The sequence below is a fragment of the Choloepus didactylus genome, chromosome 14, assembly GCF_015220235.1.
Source record: "Choloepus didactylus isolate mChoDid1 chromosome 14, mChoDid1.pri, whole genome shotgun sequence".
Classification (NCBI taxonomy): Eukaryota; Metazoa; Chordata; class Mammalia; order Pilosa; family Megalonychidae; genus Choloepus; species Choloepus didactylus.
The window spans coordinates 21,905,230-21,931,136 of record NC_051320.1 but is presented as its reverse complement, the minus strand read 5'-3'; the positions used below and the strand labels follow the sequence as shown (position 1 = coordinate 21,931,136).

The following is a 25,907-nucleotide window of genomic DNA, read 5'->3' as shown; positions in this document are numbered from 1 at the left end:
AAACTTAACTAAGGATGTAAAGGACCTGTGCAAGACAACTATATAACGTTGCTAAAAGAAATCAAAGAAGACCTAATTAAGTGGAAAGACACCCTGTGTTCATGGATTGGAAGGCTAAATGTCATGAAAATGTCAATTCTACCCAAATTGATCTAAAGATTCAATGCAATAACAGAATTCCAACAGCCTACTTTACAGAAATGGAAAAGACAATTATCAAATTTATTTGGAAGGGTAAGGGGCCTTGAATAGCCAAAAATATCTTGAAAAAGAATGAAGTGGGAGGACTCAGCACTTCCAGACTTTAAAGCATATTATAAAGCTACAGTAATCAAAACAGTATGGTACTGGCATAAAGATAGACATATTGATCAAAGGAATAGAACTGAGAGTTCCAAAATAGACCCTCAGATCTATGGCCAACTGATTTTTGACAAGGCTCCCAAAACCACTCACCTGGGACAGAACAGTCTCTTCAATAAATGGTGTTAGGATATCCATCTCCAAAAGAATGAAAGAGGAGAACCCCTATCTCACACCCTCTACACAAATTAATTAAAAATGGATCAATGATCTAAACATAAAAGCCAGTACCATAAAACTCCCAGAAGAAAATATAGGGAAACATCTTCAAGATCTAGTGATAGGAGGTAGTTTCCTAGATCTTATACCCAAAGCACAAGCAATGAAAGAAAAAATAGATAAACTGGACCGCCTCAAAACTGTATACTCCTGTGCTTCAAAGGACTTTCTCAGAAGGTTGAAAAGGAAGCCGACTAAGTGGGAGAAAATATTTGGAAACCACATATCTGATAAGGGTTTGATATCCAAAACATATATAGAAATCCTACAACTCAACAATAAAAAGATGAACAGACCAATTAAAAAATGGGGAAAAGACATGAATAGATTCTTTCCAAAGAGGAAATACAAATGGATAAAAAGCTCATGAAAAGATGCTCAGCTTCACTACCTATTAGGGAAATACAAATCAAAACCACAATGAGCTGTCATTTCACACTTATTAGAATGGCCGCTAATGGACAGGATGTGGAGAAATAGGAACACTTATTCACTGCTGGTAGGAAAGAGAGCGGTTCCTCAAATAGCTAAGTATAGAATTGCCTTATGTTTGTTGCTCAGATATGGCCCTCTCTCTCTAGCTAAGCCAACTTGGCAGGTGAAATTACTGCCCTCCCCCCTACATGGGATCTGACATCCAGGGGAGTGACTCTCCCTGGAAACATGGAATATCACTTCTGGGGAGGAATCTAGAACTGGCATTGTGGGATGGAGAACATCTTCTTGACCAAAAAGGGGATGTGAAAGGAAATGAAATAAGCTACAGTGGCAGAGAGATTCCAAAAGGAGCCGAGAGGCCACTCTGGTGGGCACTCTTACGCACAATATAGACAACCCTTTTTAGGTTCTAATGAATTGGAATGGCTAGCAGTGAATACCTGAAACTATCAAACTACAACCCAGAACCCATGAATCTTGAAGACGATTGTATAAAAATGTAGCTTATGAGGGGTGACAATGTGACTGGGAAAGCCATATGGACCACACTCCTCTTTGTCCAGTGTATGGATGAATGAGTAGAAAAATGGGGGCCAAAAAAAAAAGAAGGGCACCCAGTTTCTTTTTTACTTTAATTGTTCTTTTTTGCTTTAATTTTTATTCTTACTATTTTTGTGTGTGGTAATGAAAACGTTCAAAAATTAATTTTGGCGATGAACGTACAATTATATAATGGTACTGTGAACAACTAAATGTATGCTTTGTATGACTGCATGGTATGTGAATATATCTCAATAAAAATGAATTAAAAAAAAAAAAAGAACTGTTTTATGATCTGGCAATTCCACTACTTGGTAAATACCCAGAAAATCTGAAAGCAGGGACACAGACAGACACTTGCACACCGATGTTCATAGCAGCATTACTCATAATTGCCAAAAGAGGGAAACAATCAAGTATCCATTAACAGATGAATGGATAAACAGAATGTGGTATATACATACAGTGGAATATTATTCAGCAATAAGAAGGAATGAATTTCTGCAGCAAACAACAACATGTATGAACATAATGAACCTTGAGGACATTATGTTGCGTGAAGTCAGACAGACACAAAAGGACAAATATTTTATGATCTCACTAATATGAACTATATAATAAACTCATAGACATAAAATCTAGAATATAGGTTATCAGGGAATATAATAAAGCTGGAGAATGGGAAGTAGTTGCTTAATATGTGCAGAAGTTAAACTACGTTGAACGTAAAACATTTAGAAACTGATAGAGGTGATGGTAGCACATTACTGTGAGCATAATTAATAGTGCCTAATTGTGAATGAATGTACTTGAAGGGGGTAATTTAGAGTCATGTATGTCACCAGAAGGAAAGACAGAGGCAAAAACATGGAAATGTGTAACACAGTGAATCTTGTGGTGGATGATGACTGTAATTAGTAGAACAGATATAAAAAAGTTCTCTTATGAACCAGAACAAATGTACGACACTATTACAAAGAATTAATAACAGGGGTATTGGGGGGTGGGAGCAGTATTTGGGAGAATATGTATCTATTGCAAGCTATGGTCTATAATAAACAATAATATCTTAGTATTACCTCATCAGCAGTAACAAATGTACCACATCAATACTAGGGATCAACAAAAGGGTGGGGAATAATGGGTATGGGATACTTTGGGTTTTCTTTTATATTTTTATTTTATCTTATTTTTGGGGTAATGGAAATTTTCTAAAATTGACTGTGGTGATGACTGTGAGCCACTGATGGTATACTTTGGATGGCTTATATGGTATGTGAATATATCTCAGTAAAATTCCATTTAAAAAAGTGAGCTACAGTCTGTGACTCTTAAAGGCATGTACATGATATAGTAAGAGTAATATGTAAAGTACGATTTCATTTTTATAAAACAAAAATCCTTAACTTTTTTATAAGTAGAAAGTTAAACATCAAACTGGTAAAACTGGTCAGACTATCTAAGACTCTGTAGTAAAGTTCTACTTATTAAATTTATTTTTTCAGAAACTTAAAGCTTCCTGATAGCTCCTAGGCCAGATAAGCCCTGAAACACAGAGGTACCAGTGTCTCCAGGAACATCAACCAGTTTCATTATCTCACAATATCCACACCCTTTTTCAGCATGAAGAATGATCATTGCCCAGATATACCTGAAGATTGAGAGAATGATCAAATGAGAGGGACAAATTATAACAAAGTTAGAATTAACAAATGATTATGACGACTGAATCATTATATAGATATTTCTTTTTAGTTTCTAGTGTATTAGAATAGCCAGAAGGAAATACCTGAAATTGTTGAACTGTAACCCAGTAGCCCTGATCTTTGATAATGACTGTGTAACGACATAGCTTTTATCTTATGACCATGTGATTGTAAAAACCTTGTGACTGACACCTCCTTTATCCAATGTATGGTTAGGTGAGTAATAAAACAAAGACATGCATGGGAAAAAAAAAAAAAAAAACTAGTCAGAGCGGGTAGAGGTAAACATTTTCCTTACATAGTTTGTACTGTTTAGCCAATGCTATGAAGCATGTTTTACTTCTCATTTCACAACAAAATCTAGATGTAAAAAGAAACAAATACCTAACTTTCACTCAGATACTCCTATGATGTATTATTGTACCACATTGAGATCTTAAGTCTATTGTCTCCTCTAATTTTTGTCTATTTAATTAATCTCTTCTTACCTTCACTGTTTTCTCCCCCATCCAGCCTAAAATCACTTGAACCTACTTCACAGCCAGAAACTAGAATACAGGTTACCTGGGGCTGGGGTTGGGGGTGGGGAACAGGGACTTAATTCTTAGTTGGTGCAGTTTTTATTTGAGGTGATGGAAAAGTTTTGATAATCTATAGTGGTGATGGTAACACAATACTGAATTACATATCTGAATGTGGTTAAAAGGGAAATTTTAAGTGGTACATATATTGCTAGAATAAAAATATTTTTAAAAAAAAAACATAGGACTATACAACACAGTGACTCCTTATGCAAATTATAGTCTCTAGTTAATAGCATATGGGAACTCTATTTTCTGCATGATCTTTCTGTTAAACCTATAACTTCTCTAATAAAAATTAATTTTAAAAAAATAAAGGAAATATTGGAAGGAATGAAGTTTATTTCAGGATATTTGTTTTTCCCATTGCTTTGCTTTGTTTGCAAATGTTTTTTTTTATTTGATGAAGTGATTTAAAAAAAAAGGAAAAAAAAAATCACATGACCACTGTTTTGCCAGTACTTTCAACTCCTTTGTTCTATTTTCAAGCCAGAACTTGATGACTCCAGTAACCTGCATTTCCAACAATTAGGTTGTAAAAAAATTACTAAACGTTTTCATTTTCATATCGCTACAAATGCTATCATCTCCAATCTCAACTGGGCCCTCATTGCTGCCTCGCAATCAGCAAAATCTCTCCTTTTCCTAGTCTTCCCACTCTTCTGTTCTCTCAAGCAGCTATTTCAAACTTTCTCCATGCTACTCAAACCTACCCCACTCCTCTACCTTTCTCAGCATATGATCAAGCATACTACTTCAAATAACAGAAGTCATCAGATTAGAAATCCCTCAACTTCCTACGACTCCAAATGCCATACATTTACCTATCTGCTTCTGTACCTATTCTTTCTCCTGCTCTCTCCTGTCCCCTCTTTGAGTTAAGGCTTACCTCCTCACCTGTATTCAGTTCACAGGTCCCCTTATAAGCTGCTCTGCATTAATTAATTCTCTCTCTTCTCTCCTGTTAACTTCAATCTCTTGCCATCTCTTGGCTTCTCCTCATCTGCATTAAACTAAAGGAATATAAAAATGAACTCCTCTTAACTTCTTCCCAAATCTGTTGCTCATGTTTTCTTCCTCAAAAATTGGCACCCATATTATCACTTATTCCCTCTCTTTCATTTTCTAAAATCAAGTTCTAGTTTTCTTCCTAAATATATCAGACTCTATCTCCATCATTTATTGCTATTCCAAGTAAAATCTATTAATTAGTCTATGTAAAATCTATTAACTAGGCTATTTGCCCCTAATTTTGTTCCTCCCTTTGCAATCCATTCTCATTACCAAAGCCAAAATGATATATCAAGAAATTTTTATTGAAAATTTACACTCCAAATGAAAGCTCAAATCTGATCACTATACTTCAATGGTTCCTCTTTGCCTTAGTTACCCCAATTTCAGCACAGTATGGTCTTTATGATCTGGCCTCTGGTCTAGCCTACTCTCTGCATCACTCACACTTTACCCTTCAATCCAGGTCACACAGAGTAATTCCAGAAATTCAACATGCTCTCTTCACTTCTGAGCTTTTCTTCTATCTAGATTTCTATTTCCTTTCCGTACACCTATACCATGATAGCTCCTACTAATCCTTTGTTTCTGCTTAAGTTAGCACCTCCCTGAAGAAGTCTTTCTGGATCAACCAGGATCAGGGCCCTCCTGTATGTGTTCTCCTAAAAACATATTTAAACAATATACCTAAACTGCTTACCTCCTCCACTGGACTTCAATCATCTTAAAGGAGAACTGCACCTTATTCATTAAAGTGATCCCAGAACTTAACAAAACGTGTGGATTTGGAAGCTGTTCAATTATACTTGAATATTAAATCAAAGGAGCCTAAGTTCTAAGCCAATGACTCATCCAAACTATCTTGAATGTAAGGATATATCTAATAGGGATTTTGCTTCTACTACAGCTGATCTAGGTAATTTCAAACAAACTCTCCTCTCACTGAGGACAAGTAAACTAGCTGGACAAAATTTAGAAACCATCTACTTGAAAACATCAGAGAACCATCAAAGCAGAGAAATATAACCAGATCAAGAGTTGGTTCTTTGAAAAGACTAATAAAATGGAGAGACCTCTACTGAGTCTTAGCAAAAGGAAGGATAAGGCACAGAATACCAATGTCAGGATTTAAAAAAAAAAAAAAAAAAAAAAGGACACTGCTACAGATCCTACAGGCATTAAGAAAATCATAAAAGGCAAAACAAAGCTACAGCCTAAGAAGTTACAATGGTGGTTACCATTAGGTGGTAGGAGTAGGTAATAATTGGAAGGGGGCAAAAAGGGGTCTTCTGGAGTACAGACCACCTTCTATTTCTTAACCTCATTGGTCATGACATGGACGTTTACTTTGTGACAACATATTGAGCTATACATTTACATTTGTGCATTTTTCTGTGTTATTTACATTAATGCATTTTTCTGTGTTATACTATGTTATATTTCAAAATTAAAAAGATTTAAAAGAGATGGCTAAGAATCAGGCTTATTTTGCCTTCCAGGTTCCATATGAATAAATGTATAATTTAACTCCTGGAAATTTTATGAAGATAGTATAGGCATATATTATAGTATAGACTATTAGAAATAACAGATCTCTTTCTGTAGGGAAGTTAGTTGACAGGGCAGAAGAGAAAACCAAGAGCAAATGAGAAACTTTGAAGACATATTTTCTTTTTAACCCACACTGTGAAAATATATAAGTATATAGTTAGACCAATTAAAGTTTGTAGCAGTCACACCAAATATTATATAAACTCATACTACCTCCAATTAATGCAATATCCCTTTTGAAGAAATTTACGATCATAGAAAGTTATTAGTACTAAACCGTCTTCACAATAACCCTGCAAGCAATAATGACAAAGCTGTTATTAACTTTAAAATGCCAAAAAAATTTAAAAAGCTACAATAGTACGGTGGGGCTTACTTTTAGGTCTCTGGGAACTATTCCAGCCAGTGGCCATTTAAATATCTTTATAATATGCGAGAGGTATATGACCCATGTTATAATGGGGGGAAGGTCTTAAGTAGATCAATAGAAGGTTCTTAGTTATTTGGTTGGCTAAATTCCTAGAATAAGGTTACCTGATCAAAAGATAGTGAGAAATTAGATAAACTGTGTATCAGTACCTCCCAAATGACAGTCAACATTCTGGTGCCAAACAAGATGCAAAAGAAAAATAAGGACCATGAAGTAAACAAAAAAATAAAATAAATAAACACAAAAAAAATTTTTTTTTAAAGTATTCAATTTTAAGTTACTGTCCTTTATTTTAAGAATATGTCCTTCTTACCTTTTTGGTGTAAAAAATGCCTTTTCCTATATAGATATCCCTTTTTAGTTTTTAGTGTATTGGAACAGCTAGAAGGAACTGAAACTGTTAGACTGCAACCCAATAGCCTTGATTCTTGAAGATGATTGTATAACTTTGTAGCTTACACGATGTGACTGTGATTGTGAAAACTTCGTGGCTCACACTCCCTTTATGCAGTGTATGGACAGATGAGTAGAAAAATGGGGACAAAAATTAAATGAAAAATAGGGTGGGATGGGGGATGGAATGTTTTGGGTGTTCTTTTTTACTTTTATTTTTATTCTTATTTTTATGTTTTTTCGGAGTAATGAAAATGTTTAGAAATTGACTGTGGTGATGAATGCACAACTATATGATGGTATTGTGAACAACTGATTGTACACTGTGGATGACTGTATGGTATTTGAATATATCCCTATAAAACTGCAGGGGAAAAAAATAAACAGAGGGACACAAGTGCTGGAGATAACTTGGAGAGATGTATGTATTCACTGTTGGTGGGGAAGTAGAATGGTGTAGCCTATCTGGAGAACAGTAAGGTGGTCCCACAAGAAGCTAGGTGTGTGGGGGTTTCAAGGTCCTGCAACCTCAGCATGCAGGGACATGAATGGACATTTATGCACCAGTATATATGGCAGCAGTATTTGTTATCTGCAATAGACAGAGGTGGCCTAACAGTACACTGACTGAAGAACAGAATGGTGAACTGTAGTGTATGCATACAACAGAGAACGGAGCGGCTACAAGAAGAAATGAAGCTATGAGAGACGCATCTAGGTGAATGGATCTTGAGTACAGCATTTTGAGTAAAGCATGCCAGAAACAAGAGGACAAACATTATAATGCTTTGCTAATATGGACTAACTATAATGTATAAACTCTGAGAACTGAATTTTAGAGTACAGCTTATCAGGGGAATGCTTATTGTAATGGTCTCTAGATTATAAGCTCTTAACAGCAGTCACATCTATTCCTGAGTTGTAATGGTTATCTGTAAATCCTGAGATGCTGAGCTCCTGGCATAACCTGGGTAGTCTCTGGAACTTTGCGTACTGTGTGACACATGAGACTCGGAGCTAGAACTTGGCAGGTATGAATGTCAGTATTACCCCATACAGCAACTGTTGAAAGAGCTGAAAAAGAATTCAGACTTTAATTAGAGATACGAACGAAGAGGATCTGCTTAGGACTAAGGCAAATCAGGCCTAAGGGTAAAGGACGATACTGACTGGATTTTAAAACTACAGCTTACGTGCGAGACCAAGGGAGGAGATGTTTATCTGGTGCAGGATCTATATTTTCTGTAGCATACTAGGTAATTTAACTTGTATGATCAGTTTGCTTGAACACCATAGGTGCAGGGAGCAGTGGATGGGAAGTGGGATTTGGTGAGTCTGTATAGGTTAGGGTGAAATTCTGACATATCCCAGAGTGATATGGGCAAAGAAAATGTGTATTTGCTGGGGAGAAATGCAGAAGTGTTGGACTTCCCCACCTGGGCTATTGTTGATTTTCTAGCAAACATTGAGGACTGCCAATTTAGTGGGTCTAGCCCTTGACCTGGGGGACTTCCCCTGAGGCTAGCTGCTGCAAGGGAGAAGCTAAGCCCACTTCTAATTGTGCCTAGGACTGTGTCTGTCCCCCCCTCCCCCAAAGAGCCTCTTTGTTGCCCAAATGTGGGCCCCCTCTCTCGAAGCCCACACAGCAGGTGAACTCATTACCCCCCACCCACCTCCACACACGTGGGACGTGACTCCCAGGGGTATGAATCCCCTGGCAAAGCGGGAAATGACTCCTGGAGATGCGCCTGGACCCAACACTATAAAAGTGATTTTGATAAGTTCTATAATAACTGCTATTCTCTGCTCATTATAGTATAAAAACTGCCATGCTGGTACAACTCGGCAAATTATACCATTGTAATAAATGAAGATGTTTAGTTTTTAAAAGCCTGGAAAAGGCATGGCATCCTTTGAAATTTGTTCTATAGCTACTTGTTAAATTGTAATTTGAAAGCTATACCTTTTCGTATATATATTTCACAATAAGAAAATAACAAACTATGGTACTATAACTCATAATAACTTTGGAAATTTCCTATATATCTACTTGTTAAATCATACTTTGAAAGATGTTACCTTTTTGTATATAATTTATAAGGAGATAACTAAAACTCTGGAATTGTAACCTATAATATTCTTTGAAATTTGTTAACTACTTGTTAAATTGCACTTGGAAAGTTACACTTTCATGTATATATGTTATATTCTACAATTAAAAAAATGATTTAAAAAAGGCCTGGAAAGGGGAATTTACTGAAGCATTATTTACAAAAGAGAAAATCTAGAGACAATCGAAATGTTCTTCAATAGCAAAATAAAGTAAAATTGGTACACCCATTCTGCATGGCCACTGAAACAAAAAAGTCAGACTTATACATAAAAAAGATTTTCATAATAAAGTACTGAATGAAAAAAGTTGCCAACTAATGTCAAAGAAAAACTGCCACTGGACAATGTGAAACAGAGAAGGATGATTATATTCAGGGGCTGCTACAGTGGAAGGGAAGAACTCAACTCCATGGAAACAAAGGACAGTCAAATTTTAAGAGCTGGGAGTGACTTGGAGAAGAACACTGAAAGACAGTTAAGGGGGTTGATGGTGAGAGGGATGGTGAGAGATTTACTTAAGTTGCAATTAGGATGATCTGATTCCACCCAGGTGGATGAGGGATTTAGTGAGATTGTGATTAGGAACACTTGGTTCTGAAAGTTTTCCTTTGTGGTAAATAGGCCACCCGGATGGAGTCTGTAATGACTAAGAGAGAAGAGAGAGATACAGAACTACTGATTTAGGGCCTCTCTGGTGACTGGGTAGCAGGGGTGAGAGGGAGAGAGGAGCAGGTGAGCGGGGGCAAGCTTGGTATATAGTATAGTTAAGGTGTTAAGTTGTTTTTCTTCCTTTTTTTTTCCTTCTGCAGTCCCACAGCTTCAAGATTGGTTTCCAGGTAGTCAGGACAGCAGAGGAAGCAAGTAGGGGTGCCTGAAAGTAAAGCTGGCAGCTTGGCCAAGAGAAGGAAAACTACCTTTGTCACTAATATGTACAGGTGACTCCACTTAAAATCAAAACAAAGTACAGCAACATAGATAAGGGGGAAATTGGAAAAAGATATCAAAACTTAACAATAGCGATATCTGAAGCTTTGTAGTAGGATCCTTCATTTTCCTGTCTTTTTTACACTTATGCACTTCCATATTGTTTGTATGGGATATGCTATTTTTGTAATTTTTAAAGGTCAATAACATTTTTTAAACTAAGTAAATTTTAAAAAGAGGTATGAAAATTATTCAAACTTTGGGCCATATAATTAAATTATACACATTAGCAAACTTTAGCAGCTGTAATAGTATTTCTCAAACTTCAGACATTCATATTTGCTTTAAGACTTTTGTCATATCTGGATGCTCTTAATATTTTATTTTAAATCAACTTTTAAAAATATTAAACAAATTTAGCTTCATCTCAAGCAGTTTCTATACAATCAAAGTTCTAGGATATTTTTCCAAATATGCTTTAAAATAGTTATAGGTTGCACTCCCTACCTGATCCCAAACAGATTGGAATAACAAAGAAAGCTGTGCTAAAATAAATACCAAGTTGATTCCTGTTCCACCTAAAATCATTTCTCTAGGAAACTAGCCCACTCTATTGTCACCACACATTATATACCAAATTGATACTCGTATACAAGAAATCCATTTTTAAAACTTACTAATAGAAATTTTAGGGGTATATATGTTGCTAGAACAAAAAAAATATCAAAACACCAACCCCACAGGGCTGTTCAACACTGTGAATGCTAATGTAAACTATGGAATATTGTTAATAGTACAATTACATTAATATTCTCTCATCAATTGTAACTAAGTACCACAATAATGCAAAATGTTAAAAATGGGGGCAGGTATATGGGAACTTTGTATTTCTGCATATTTCTGAAAACCTACAACTTCTCTGATAAGTGTTTTAAGTTACTAATAAAATTTTCTTAAGGGTAAAAAACTTAGTTATACTGCTTTATATCTTTTTTTGCTATATATATATTAAAGACTGTATTATAATGTGTGTCCTTCTCAGTCATGACAATTTAATTTGTTGTAACTTTCCTATTTGTCTGGCATTTTACATTTTAAGCCACAACAAACTCACACTAGTCAAATCCAGCTCGTATAAATTAATCTGTTAAATGGTATCAAATATTTATACAATACAATCTACTTTGTAATTATGACCTGCAGATTGACTGGCTAGCAACAACTTCAGTATCATAAATGAAGGAACAGTTATTTCAGAGGGGGCATGTGACAGTCTATATAGCTGCAGCCCTGAGTGCCCTCCCAGCTGATACACATATTTCATTTTACTAGCCATTTTGCCGTTTTAAAAAAATGGATAATTGAGAAATCTATTTGCAACTTGCACATGACCAATGATTACTAACCCTAACAAATATAAAGTACTGGCAAATCAAGAAGCAAAAGATGAGAAGCCCAACAAGAAAAAGACAAAGGACATGAGCAGGCATTTTACAAATGGAAACACAAACGAACAATAAACATTTTTAAAAAGTTTAATCATCTCACTACTTATCAAATAAATGTTAACTGAAATAGTTACCACTTTTTCCCAATTAAATTGGCAAAGAAGAAGAGAGAGCAAGTGACCTACCACTGATAAAGACAGGAGGAAAGGGCATCCAAACAGTACAATCAGTGCAATCTGTCTGGTGGGCAATCTGGGAATACTAACATAAGCTTCTGAAATAGCAATTTCACTTCTGGAAATCTTATCCTAAAGAAATACTCTGACAATGACAAAAATTTGAATGGGACAAGCTGTTCTCTGAAGTATTATAAATAAAGTATGAAAAAACACAAATATCTAACAAAAGGTTAAATACACAATGATACATCATCCATAACTTGAAACAGACATTAAAAAGATGACTTAGTTTTAAGTCTAAGAAAAGATGCTCAGTACATAAACCAGATTACTGAACTGTCTATAATCTCACATTAAAAAAAAAAAAAAAAGGGTACAAGCACACTCATTAAAAAGGTTGAGAAGGAATACAAACTTCTGTAAAGGGCCAGATAGTAATATTTTATATGAGCCATATGGTCTCTATCACAATGTACTCAACTCAGCCCATTTTGCACAAAAGCAACCATAGATAATATGTAAATGAAAGTGTGTGGCTGGAGTCCAATGAAATTTTATTTATGGACACTGAAATTTGAGCTTCAATAATTTTCACATCATGAAATATTTTATTTTTTCCCAACTGTTTACAAATGTAAAACCATTCTTAGCTCTCAGGCCATGCAAAAGTGGTGGCAGGCCAATGTAGGCCCTTAGGCCAGAGTTTACCAACCCTTGGTCTAGAAGAATATACATTAAAGCATCATCAGTGGATATCCTTAAATAGTGGAATTACAGTGTCACTTTTTTATTCCTTATCTACATTTTATAATTTTTATATAGTACTAATAAAAATGTAAAAGATATAGCTGAATAACTGAGCAATAGTTAATATTTTCAAAGATCAGTGATCCAATAATACTGATCACTAAGATGCACCACTGGAAAGCAGTTTGCAAGCATTTTAGAACCTATGGTACCACCTGTCTTTGCTTCTCTTTTTCAGGTTTTTTTTTTTTTTTCCTCTCAATCTCTTTCCTTATATCCAGTAAGTTACCCACATCTATTTCTTTCTATTGATTCAGGTCACCACTGCCCTAGTCAATACTTTCACATCTCAGGTGATTAGATAGGCTTGCCAGTCTCTTGACATTATCAAGCTATCCTTGCCAGTGTCAGCTCATTAAGTTCAAACTCCTTAGACCTAGCACTGAAGTCCATTCACAAGGGGGCCTAACCTTACTTCTAGACCTCTTAAATATTCCCCTACAGTAGGATCCCTGAACTCGAACTTAACTAGCCTTGGCTACTATGCTCTGAACGTGCTCAGCTGAACATACTTTGTTCATAACTTTAAGTTCAGCTGCATTAACCTTTTACTGTTATTAAAAAAAATATATCAAACGCTCTAGTTTTATCCTCTTGTACACATTTCCAGTTTTTTGTTGTTGTTGTTGTTTTTCCATTACGGATTTGCAGCACAACAGAAATAATTTTCCACAGCAGTTCTATTTACTCCACAACTCTTAGGGCATTTAACTGGTTAAAGAAACAAGAACTTTTCCATGACAAAGACTTGGGTTAACATCCTTAAACCCTTGCCCCTTACTTCAAAGTGACTTTAGGCAAATTGTTTTTCATCTCTAAGACCCTTTTTCCTTCATCTGTAATATGGGGATAACACAGAGTTGTAAAAATTAAATGAATAGGTGAAAACAATTTCACAGTATATCATACCTAGTAAGAACTCTATAAACAGCAATTATCGATACAGTGCTAATGGCAGGACTAGATTATTAGGTGCCTTTATTTTCAGTGATTTTTTACCACCTGAGCACAGTGTAGTCAAACTGGAGACTGTGGGAGAGAAATGCCCACATTCCTGTATTACACAGCAAATTGGCGCTAAGGGAGATGATTAGAAAAGCAGTGTGCTCATTACCATGACACAGGAGTAGAAATGTGTAAAAGAGATGAAACGATATGATGCCTGGGATTTACAACAAAATAACCTGGGAAAGGCGAGCAAGACCGGCTATGTGGGTGATAACTGTTGAAGCGGGGTGAAGGGTGAACCGAGTTCATTCTACTATTCGCTCTACTTCTTTATGGCTTGAAGTTTGCCATAATTTTTTTTTTTTTTTTTTTAATATCCCAAGGCCGATGTTTTCTTTGGGGCTTAATGCAAAGCCTGGTCAGGAAGATAGACTGGGGAGTCCCAGGGGACGAGAAGTGACTCAGAAACACAGACCAGCTGAAAGATTAAAATCTCCGGGGCAAACTAGTAAGGGAACCGGAGGCCGAGACCCGAATAGGACCACGTCGCCTGGCTCCCCGGGTCCCGCGCCCAAGAGCAGCACCCAAGGGAGCCAAGGCCACGGGCAGCCTCCCGGAGCTTCGCCTAGTGGCCGACGCGCAAGCTGGACTAAGGGGACCTAAGGGTGTTGGGTGCGAGTTCCCCGCTTCAGGACGAGTCGGCCCGCTTCCCTCGGCTCCCGCCCAACTCCAGACCCACAGGCGCCCTCGGCCACCCCAGCTTCTCCAGCCGCGACGCAGACTCCCAACCCGCCAGCCACCCCGCCCTCGGGAACCGGGCTCCTTCAGCTCCCGCCCTGCCTGTTCTGGGGGCTTCCGGTCGCGGTCCGGTCCGGGGCGCTTCTTCAGGTCCTCCACCAACCGCTTTTCCAAAACCCAAGCTCCTCTTACCCCGGCCGCGAGGCAATCTGCGACTTCTTCAGCTCCTCAGGCTTCCAGTTTGCGGGCCCCTAGCAGCCAATCAGCTAATCTCCGCCCCGCGTCCGGGTCGCGCTGGCCAATCAGCTGCTTTTGCCGGCTCGGGGGCGGGCACCGGGAGAGGCGAGGCGGCCTCCCGGCGGAAGGCCAGGTGATGCGCAGACGCTCTTGCAAGCTCTTGCAGTCTGTGTACGCACGCGCGCGGATCGGCAAGGGCGATACGCTTTTTGCGTGGATGAAATTGGTTGTTTTCCCCTCCCTGTTCTGGGAAGTACCTTTGTTTGTAAATTCCATGCTCCAGGTGTGTAGGGAGACCCACATTCTGAATGTATCCTCAAGTGTGTATTACCTTTAAAAAAGCTGGCTCTTAAGTCTTGTTAACCTAGTATGTGTTCAGCCCTTTTCCCTCACTGTAGGGACGTGTGTTCACCCGACGTATCTTCGGCAAATGTGGACCTTATATCCAGGGGAGCTTGTGTGTATGGGGAGTAGGGTGCAAGATTGTACAGAATACCTTATGGATAAGGATTTTACTTACCGTCTTCAGGTCCAGCAACTTGACTCTCATTCACTGGGGCACCGGCTCTTGTCGTGGTTGAATATTATAGGACACTCGGGATTTCAAATAATTCTGTCATGAAATGTAATGATTACGTTTATAGTTAACGATATATTTTGCATGCTAGTATGTGTAGGCGTGATACAAGAATCACGAAGTGTTAGAAACTCTAATTTCTGTCTGACCTTTCGAGAGGCAGTTGCTGATTGGCTGTCTCTCTTGCCCTCGTTGTAGTTGATCTCCGAGTTAACTCTGCAGGCACGAAGCTCTGATGTTATTACTCGGGGTTGCTGAAGGTTCTCCCTAGAGAGAGTTTTCCTCCTTCAGCAAGAACATAATGCATTTACTCAGCAAGAGCTTCTTGAGGACCCACTATAATAGTACAAAGATTTTTTTAAGAAGCTTGAACCACGCCCTCAGTGAGCTTATAGTCTAATGTGGGGGTGAGGGGTGGGGAGACAAAAACATAAAGACGGAACTTGAAGTTTATAACCAAATGTTAAAATGGAGGTACCAAGACAGCCTAGGAGAAGTGCCTTATCCGGCCTGGGGATTTCAATAACACTTCGGGGAGGACCTTGGGCTGAGGCTTGATAAAAGAGCTAGAGCTTCTGAGCCAAAGCGGTGAAGGGAAAGGATGACATTTGACGCACAGAGCACTTGTTTCTTCGTCTGCGATCTTCCTGGGGCGAATTTACCGCGAGGCTACTGAAGCATGTGCTCTACACCCCGTACCATGCACCAGCCCTTTCCAAAGACGGGGTGGGGGTGAGAGTAAGGGGGGAGACCCTAGCAATAGATCACATGGTAATATGTTGTTTTTAACTTTTTTAAAAGGAAGGTGTCTTAAAGCACCCCTTAAAGCACCTTTTTTTTTTCCATTCCAACGTCCCTTTCTTCACAGTACCCTTAATGTTAGGTATCCTGGAGTACCCTGGGCATTTTGGAGATCTGGATGAGGAAAAGAGAATTAAGTTGAGCATGTACCACTTGCCACGTTAAGTTATTGCTGGCTTGCTTGGTATTGGAATGGCTTCCAGGAATATTCCTAGACATGCACTGTGCCAGCTTATTCAGTGCGGTGACACAAAAGTCCTAAGGACATGTCCCATAGCACCTGGCACTAGAAACATGTGGCCAGAGGAGGAGAAACAGGGTTGGAAATGTGGTCAGTCAGAGCTAATTTGCGGGAAAGTCTTCTATTTTTAACAGTGTAAGCAGGGTGTTTTGTTTCTTTTTAAATAAACTTTGTATTTTTTAGAATAATTTTGATATTTACAGAAAGGTTGCAAAGATAGTACAGGGAGTCCCCAGTTTTCCCTAATGTTAACATCTTACGTGACCATGATACATTTGTCAAAATTAAGGAACCAACGTTGGGATATTACTGTTAACTAAACTCCAGACTTTTTTTCAGGTTACACTAACATCCTTTTTTTGTTCCATGATCCAGTCCAAGATACTATATTGCATTTGGTGATCCTGTCTCCTTAGTCTTCTCTGGTCTGTGTTGGTTTCTCCATCTTTCCTTGTGTTTCATGACCTTGACAGTTTTGAGGAGTACTGTTCGGGTTTTTATAGAAAATCCCTCAATTCGGGTTTGTCTGATGTTCTTCTCATGATTAGGCTGGGTTATGTCATTTGGAAAAATACTACAACGTGTGGTGCCTTTCTCATCACATCCTAATCAGGAGGTACATTCCCTCAGCATGACTTATTACTGGTGGTGTTAGCCTTGATCACATCACCATGGCAGTGTTTGCTGGTTTTTCCACTTAAAGTTGTTTTTCCCACCTTTCCATACATTTACTCTTTGGAAACAGGTCACTAAATCCTGCCCACATGCAAAGGGAGTGAAGGAATTAAGCTTTAACTCCTGGAGGGGAGAGAATCTACATAAATTTTCTGGAATTCTTCTGACAAATTTCTCTCTTCTCTCCATTTATTTATTTACTTAATTTATTCATATAAATATGACTCATTTATATTTATTTTGTATGTTTATGTTTTTACTATCTTTATTTTGTGGCTCAAATGTTTGTGGCTTTGGCCATTAGGAGCTCTTTTTGCCCCGCCCCCCGCCCCATCCCTTATTTTCTGGAACTACAAGATGTTCCAGGGTCATCTTATATTTTTCCCACCCAGCTCTTTTCCAGGGTGCCCTGGAATGATATTTAGATTGCAGTCTTTTGAGAGACCCTGAGCCAGAAGCGGCCAGTTAAGCTGCACATAGACCCCTGACCCACAGAAACTGCAAGATAATAAATGATTATTATTTTAAGCCACTATGTTTTGGGGTAATTTGTTACATAGCGATAGGTAACAAATACATTCTGTCTCTTCCACAAGATCAATGATTCTTAAATCTCACTTTGGAGCTCATTTAGCAATGCTTATGCCTGGCCTCCTCCCAGAATTTTAGATGATCATCCCATATAGCTACATTTGGAAACCAATGTAGAAGCTATGCATTTTAATCTCTTTGGGGATATTAGAAGAAAATTAGAGTGTATTTGATCCTGGAGTTCTTTCTTAAATTAGTGGTTCAACCTTTCTTGGAAGAATCCAGAATAACTGATATTTCTGCCAGTTGGAATATTTGTGTTTTTTTTTTTTTTTTGGTTTGTTTGTTTGTTTTCATTTTTGGAATATTTATTGACTAGAGTAAAGGAATTAGAGCTCTTCCTTACTCACTGTATGGCCTTGAAAAAAGTCACTTGACCTTTTTGTGTCTCCAAATTCTTTTTCCCAACTGGAAATTAAATGACTATAATGTTTTTTTTCCAAGCATTTATTTAAGCAAAGAGATTTATCCATTGTTAAGAATATATTAGGCAAAAGAAAGGGGACAAAGGCTGGTTGTTGGTTTCCTACCTTGTAGAGATTTAAGGAAAGGTCATATTCCCACTTAATTCATATTGGTAGCTGGTGAGGCAGTATACTGTTGTAAAAGAATGTGAGCTTTGGAGTCAGACAAACCCAGGTTCAAAATGTCTCCACTTTTTACCAGCTGGGTGGCCTTCAGCAAGCCAGTCAGCCAGCCTCCTTTGGTCTCAATTTCCTCAGCTATGTGGTGGAAATAACAGTCACTTCAAAGGGTAGCTTTGAGACCCAATTGGGTAACATTTTGTAAAATGTGAAGGGTATTGCCTGCCTTAACACAAGGACCCAATAAATAATAGCTATGAAGGACATGGAGCCAGCTTGTGTGGTTTGAGTCAGTGTTCAGTAAACTAGGGAAAAGACAAATGTCCCTATGTCTCTGGCAACCAGTTTTTCATATTAGATTTAATGACTGTTCCATTTGGGTGAGATAGCTTGAAAACTCTGCAAGTATTACATGGCATCTTCCCTGGAAATCTAGACCCTTCCTCTCTACTTCTGTTTTGTTTCTTTTATCCAGCTCTAATTTTCTTACTATAGAAAATGTAACAGTGAAATGGGTCTCAAGAGGTCTCAAGTCAGAATTCAGTAAAATGTTCTGGATGTTAAGAGGCCACTGTGTGAGGTAGTGAAGTGCCAATCTCATCTCAAATGAGATGAGACTTCAGAGATGCAGGCCCATTGACTTCAAAGTTCAGATCACTGTTAAAGGCCGATATTGCTGGGAGATGTTTTAATCCTCTCCACTCATGAAACCTCAGTGCAAATGAATGTTTTTACCATGATGCCTAATGAAGAACTGTTGAGGTATTTTGATTTACTCTTTCATTACTGTGTGTATTTGGTTGTTCTAGGCCTTGAAACTATTTTAGTCTTCTCAGGTACAAACTGCCAAAAAAGATCTGTATCCAAATAAGTTAAAAGGTGGGTGCCTTCCAAAGACTGTGACATTCCTTTCTACAAATCCACTCTTGACCTGACTTGCAGAGCTCTGCTACATTGTTTTGTTTTTAGATTATTGTGGGAAAAAGTCAAACATACACAAAAATAAAAGGCAGAGTACAGAGAATCCTCATGTATCCATCATCTAGATTCAATAATCATCAACGTGTCACTACTGGTTTCATCCATGCCCCCCCTTAATTGTTTTAAAGCTATTCTCAGGCATATAATCTCATCCATAAATACTTCAGTGTATATCACTAAAAGATAAGGCTTCTTTTTTTTTTTAACACTTAAATATAATACATTTTCAGACCTCCAAATAATTATTTATCATCAAACGAGTGTTCAAATTTCCCTGATTATCTTATATATACATTTTTTACAACTAGTGTCTTTGAATCAGTATTCAAGAACCAAATGTTACATTTGGTGCATATTTCTCCCATCTATTTTAATTTACAGAATCTGCCTCCTTTTTTTTGAAGAAACAGATTTTATCCTGTTGAAATTTCCTAAAAGCAGGATTTTGTTGATTGCTTTCCTATGATGACATTTAACAAATGCCTTTGTCTCCTTTTACTAGCTATAAACTAGTGATTAGATGTAAAGATTTGATCTGATTCAGGTTCAATTTTTTGGCAAGAATACTTTATAGGTGGTGGGATGTCATTCCATTGATAGGCACGTGACATTCATGTATTCTCTCTTCCTTGCACAGCTATTGACAATCATTGCCTAAGATTCATGATCTCATTAAGGATTGCAAAATGCTAATAATCTAACATTCCTTAATATTTATTATTTAATTGGTTACCTTGAGGCACGTTTTTAAAGAAAAGGTTGATTCCTTGTTTTGTACTTCTTCCCAGCTTTCAGAATAATTCTCCCACATCAACTATTTTGTTACCCAGAAGAACAGTTCATATAAGAAAGGCAAGTTAAATGCTTGACTTGATTCTCTCCCTTTATTAACCAGTTTTCAGAAAAATGAGTTGATTCCTTCGAATTCTCTACTGGTTTCTTTTTTCTTCCTTTCAGTTTTTTTGAATATCTATAAGCACTCATGGATTTTATCATTATAAATTAGATTTTACTTGATCTTTTCTGGAGAGCAGGTTTTTATACAGAGAGACATGAGACTGAGTTTACATTTATGGCACATCTTCTAGATACCCAGCTAGGTGCTCTCACATACACAATTATATTTCATCCTTATAGTGTCCTTGGAAGGAAGGTGCTGGGATCCCCATTTTTCTGAGTAGGAGACTCAGGCCCAGTGACTCATTCAAGGTCAAACAGCCAGCATGTGGTCAAACCAGATTGGTCTGACTCACATTGCATGATGTAACTTTCTTAAATGACATTCTACAGACATGGAATCCTTAAATAGAGCCCGCTTATTACTCCTCCAGCCTCCTGTCTTGCTTCTTAGCATATATTCTCCTTATACTTAACTCTTTTTGTTACCCAGAGTTTGTCACTCTCATACTTGCAAAAGCAGTTCCATGGGACTAGAATACCCTGTAGCCTGCCCTTTAACCAAACTCATAGCCATTTTTTTCCTTTTTTAACTTCTGAGCTTCCAGTCTTGTTTAGAGATGCTTTCCCCTACTTCTAGATTATATATGTAGTCTCCAAGATTTCCCTAAAGGAGTTTTGATATTTTAGTGCTTACACTTGTGTTCATAATTCGTTTGGAATTTATTTATTTTTGTAAATGCTGCAATATATATACCCATTTTATTTTCATCCAGATGAAGAGCCAGAATTTCTATATATAATCATTTCTCATTCTTTTAAAAATTTGTATTTTGACATTTTGTAATCCATGTAACATATTAGTTCAGTAAATCATGTACAGATTTTATGAAAAATTAAATACATACATATATCAGAGCTATGTGCTCACATTTTTTTTTAAACAGAAAGGGGTGCTTGATCAAAAAGTTTCAGAAACCACTGCACTAGACTGTGAGCTCCTTGAGGGCATGGATTATGTTTTTCCATATCTTCGAATCCATGGGTAAAACAATCTCTGGCACATTGTACACGTTCAAAAAATGGTTGAATGAACGAAACTGTGATTATCTGAAACCTGTGTCTTAAGCAACACACCCATTGAGAAATTTTACATTCCAGCTGTGTCTTGTGGCAAGATACAGAGGCTAAGGAGAAGCAATGACTCATAATGGCAGGTAGTGTAACTTCACAGGTGTCAAGTTCATACATTTTTAATACAGGAATAATTGTATTGTGGGGTGTAATCAATATGAGCTTAGGCATCTGGTTAATTACTTTCTTTGTGAATACATCTCCTGCTTTTTAATGCCACTCATCTACTCTCTCTAGTCAGTGTGCCAGGAAGAATTAATCTCCTCAATACTTTAAAACAGAAGCATGATTATATTTAATTTTAAATTCTAAACTTCCCAAGGACAAAGACTCTATTTTGGACTTGTCAAAAATCTATGTCATCAGTTACTAGCTGGGAAAATCTCACATCTTTTCCCTTTCTAATATATTAAATTAAACTTAGCAAGAATAGCAAGTTTACTTTCCCTGGTTGAGTTTTTGTTTTTAATAACAATACTGAAAGAAATTTCATTTGCTCAGCCAAATGGATTATGTTTAACCTGACTGTGCCCTTTGGACTTTTTAGATTTACTTTTTTTTTTTTTTTTTTTTTTTAACATCTTTCTAAATTTCCTTTTCCTTTTCTTTTTCTACAATTTTAGCAGTTGACTGGTATGGTTGAGTTTTACAAATGATAATATTAGTATTTCTACCATTGGACATTATGAATCACAGTTTTGTTTTTTTAAATATTAGATGCATTTAGCACCACTCCCTCTTGTGGTTTTAGGTCAAATAGCATGAAAGAACCAGTAACTGTTTTCTACTTAGCTTTTTTTTTGCTCCCATTTTCTTCTTGAGTTGACTAGAAAGAAGTGAGCTGATCTGAAAGAAACAGAAGGATAATCAAGGATAAGGCAGCACAAAGAAATTCAACTGATAGTAACTGGTTTTCATTCCCCTACAGAGCAATCAAAGTATAGGAGACATGAGCATAGAATACAGTCTGGGAAATGTATTCATATTCTCACCAACACTTTTCTTCCTGTTAAGGTCTCTCGAATTTCTTCTGACTTTAATATATGAAACATATGGCAGAATCAAACTGTGAGAGAGAATCCAGAATCTGTTCAGTGGGGTTACTGGGTGCAATGAATGCATTATTCTCAAGGCCGGCCTGTGGAATTTAAGATTACACTTTTATTTAGAGATATGGTTTTAAAATTAAATCTATACCTAAAAAACAAAACTAAACAAAAACCTGAGAGACTGCCACCAATAAAATATATACATTCTTACTTTGTGAAACTACATGGAAGACCATTAAAAAAAAAACTAAAACTCTATGTGGAATCTTCTATCAGAAGCCCCTCAAAAGAAAAAAAAAAAAAAAAGGCAAAGAAAAATTACCCCCCAAAAGGAAATCAGTACTTAAAAAAAACAGAACACTGTGCTTTGCGGCCCTTGCGCTAGTAGCAAGTGGACACCAACAAGAAATGAAAGAAATACAAGAAACGCCTAAGATACTGCTAACGTTCATAGTAAAAAGCAAAAATTTATTTTAAAAATTCTAAATTAAGACAAAAGCCAGTGAAATCTTATCAAACTGCCTTATTAGAACTAAAGAGCTGCCGGACCAGCAAGTTAAATTTGAATTTCTGAACGCAGGAAGGCAGAGCAGCTTCTTGCCTCGGAGCACCTGCAACAGTAATTTTAACCGCCCTGATTGCTCAGTTGGAATCTAGTTTCTTCGGTTCGTGCTACTTGGATGGAAAGTCTGTAGGTCCAAACCACTACTCCTGGCTGCTCATTGGACCGGTCTGTTCAACACTGAGCGCATTTTCCTAGATCATCAATGAGCGCTGTAGTCTAAGGAGGCCTTCGGGGATTGGATAGATGATCCTCGAGTTGGGCTCGATATTAGCCAATAGGAGGGCAGGATAGACGGAAGTGACAGGGTCACTGGGAGAGAATCTGCAGTGCCTTTCCCCGCCAGCGCTTTCAGTTTGGCTCTTGGGGGTAGTCCAGTCGTTTGTGATATCCCAGGTCGCGGCTCTGAGCAGAGGGACCTGCTCCACGCGTCTGGGTTACTCTGCCTCGCCCATTGGTGTGGGCCTGATGGTGCGCCAGGCTCTGGACTCCTAAGGATCTGGAGCGGTATGTAGGGTACAGGGGCGGCAGATCAAGTTGTGGAGCCCAGAAGGCCGCAAAAAGCGGCCCCTACACCCAGGCGGATATCTGACTGGGCGGGGAGCGTCCTGCCTGCCCTCTTTTTGGGACCGAGCAGTGCGACCCTTCGAGGCGCGTTATTCCCTTGTGTTCCCCTGAAAATATTTCTTTGCTTATCTCTTTTCCATCCCCACAACGTCCGGTTTTTACTGACTCCAGCATTATCTTAATGAGGGTCATGCCTCCTCTTTTCTTCATCTTTCCGGATTGTTGTTTAGTAACTTTCTATAAGTTTTGTGCACCTGCCTGTGTCCTAACAGCGATAGGACGTGGTTGTGTTTGGCTTAATTCAAGAGAGACCAGTGTTCCCCCCTCTGTATTTTAAAAACTGTTCTTGAGTGCATTCATTCTGTTAGCAGCTCCTTAGTGTACTGATGTGTTAGGACAGCTTTTGCTGTGTACTGTTAGATATCTCGCTTTCTTATTTTCTTTGATCCTGACAATTACTCAGGATTTTTATGTCCGGAAAGTGAGGTTCGGAGGAGGTAACCCAATTTCTCGAAGAGTTACAGTTAGTAGCTAGTTAAGGAAAAGCCGGATCTGATTTCAATGCTTATGCTATTTTTAAAAAAACTTGCTTATCTGAAAAAAAGATTAAGTTTAACGTGTGTATCCTCTGCAGCTTTTAGTATTTGACAGCTAAATAATTATATAAATTGAATGGTAAATCTTGGCTGAAAGAAAAGCAAATCTTTCAGCTAGCTGTCTCATTGCAGGTGTCTCCCGTGTATCATCTAACTCATTGCTTCTCAAAGTGTGGCTCCCTCATGAGGAGCACTAGCCTCACCTGGGAACTTTTCACTCCATCTAGTGAATCAGATCTGCAATTTAACAAGAACCTTTAGATAATCTAAATGCTTGTTAAAGTTTGAGGAGCATTCATTGTCTTGTAATGGTTTATTTGTCCAAATTGAATGAAATAAAAGAGAATAGAAAGGTATACTGTGTATCTATTTGTGTTCTAATAAAATTGGAAGGTAGAAACACAAAGAGAAAGATTTTTCACATTTTCCTCATTTGCTAGTGAGGCTATGATTGTTTTTCTTGTTAGTATTTAATGTCTGTATTGGCCATTTTAGCTTAGCAGCCAAATATCTTAAAAGAGCTGTGAGTATTTAAAAACAGTCATTCAAAACTATCTTGTAAAAAAAATCAAGGACTGATTTTTAAAAATGTGAAGCAAGCTGAGACAAAGAAATGTTAAGTGCTACTGCTGACAGTTAAATAAAATTTCCAAAACCTTCTAAATACTCATGTACAATCTGTGCACACACTGTAGGCACAGAGTAATTCCCCACTGTAATTTCCCCCCACAATTTTGTTCCATTGATCAAGAGCTTCCAAGTAGTTTCTTTAGAAGGAAGGGGTAGATTTGCTACCTCTAGTATTTTTTCCAGTGTATTAATTTGGTTATCTGGTAATAAAACCAAAACCTAGTCCCAAGTTTACATTTCATGTTGCTCAGTAATTAAAGTTTCTTGTTGAGTTTTAATATTCAGGGTTTTATTCAAATGCTCATAACTATGTTAAAAAGGGCATGCATATATAGACCAACATAAACTTTCAGTGGCTCCTAGTTGCACCAGAAATCACCTGGTGTGCTTATTAAAATAAAAAGCTTTGGGCCCTACCCCCAAAGATGCCTATTTAGGGCTGCATTAGAGTCTAGGAATCTGCATTTTAACAATAATTTCAGCTGATCCTGCTGTAAGCTGTCTAGGTCCACACTTATGGGTGTTAGGTGAAAAACTTAAGTAAGAAACATATTTTCTCTTGAACATGATGCAGTATTCATTTAGATAAAGAAAGTAGATTTTTTTTTCTTTTACTTATATTAGGATACATTGGCTGATACAAAGTTGCTCATATTAGTGTATTTCAGACTATTTAAAAACTATTTTGAGATCTGCCAAATTCAGGAATAGGAAAGAGGGTAGAATAGAATGAATCTTGAAATATGTCATTTAAAAAACCTTTTTTACAGCCTATTGAAGGCTAACACTTCTATCAGGCAACTGTGTAAGATTGATAGTATTAACCCCAAAACAAACATGTATCTAATACATAGACTGGGGATAAAGTCCTAAGTTTTGCTTACCTGTTTCCATTTTCTCGACTGTTTCATACCTGTCTTTGTATAAAATCTACTATATGAGTTCTGCATGCCTCAGAAATATCTTTTAACAGGATTCAGGCAATGCAGTAGTTAGAAAGGGATGTCACAATAAATTGATATCAACAGTATTAATATAAGAAAAATGAACTCTTAGTGAGGCATTCTTTCCTGAAGTTTTACATAAAACCCTTATAATTTTGGAGGTAAATCACAGCTTTTCCCTTTCTTGCTTTGATTTAAGTGCCATAGGGAATGCAGTGCTTGACCGCGGTTTCTGTCTCTGCTTGTTATGTTAGAATCTTTGATACCTCGTGGTATTCCGGACCTTTTCCTAGGCAGCTGCTGATTTGGGCTTACTCCTTTTATCAGTGGGCTTTGAAGATTGGAAGTTTTAACTGTTTTGACTTTTGTTGATCCCAAAGGAACTGGAAGACTATGACTGTTTCTGAATGAAAAAGAGAATAATTATCTAAGGAGTCCTTAGAAGAGAACAGA

General features: G+C 37.5%; 2 protein-coding genes and 1 long non-coding RNA gene across 4 annotated transcripts in view; 1 reads left to right on the top strand and 2 right to left on the bottom strand.

Moving 5' to 3' along the window:
• Nucleotides 1-14,659, bottom strand: part of MTFR1 (mitochondrial fission regulator 1) — a 98,388-nt gene extending 83,729 nt beyond the window's left edge. The window contains exon 1 of one of the 2 annotated variants that reach the window (XM_037803611.1): nucleotides 14,581-14,659. The gene's annotated coding sequence lies outside the window, so the exon portion shown is untranslated. Of the gene's footprint in view, nucleotides 1-14,490 lie in introns of both variants that reach the window. The other variant, XM_037803610.1, reaches the window with a different exon arrangement.
• Nucleotides 14,660-21,783: 7,124 nt separating this feature from the next.
• Nucleotides 21,784-22,813, bottom strand: LOC119508721. The gene is made up of 3 exons (XR_005211571.1): nucleotides 22,705-22,813; nucleotides 22,099-22,244; nucleotides 21,784-21,952 (listed from the first exon to the last, which is right to left on the bottom strand). It is a non-coding gene; the product is annotated as an uncharacterized LOC119508721 (long non-coding RNA).
• A 222-nt stretch (nucleotides 22,814-23,035) lies between these two features.
• ARMC1 (armadillo repeat containing 1) overlaps nucleotides 23,036-25,907 on the top strand; it is a 40,876-nt gene continuing 38,004 nt past the window's right edge. The window contains 1 exon segment of the mRNA XM_037803026.1: nucleotides 23,036-23,224. The gene's annotated coding sequence lies outside the window, so the exon portion shown is untranslated.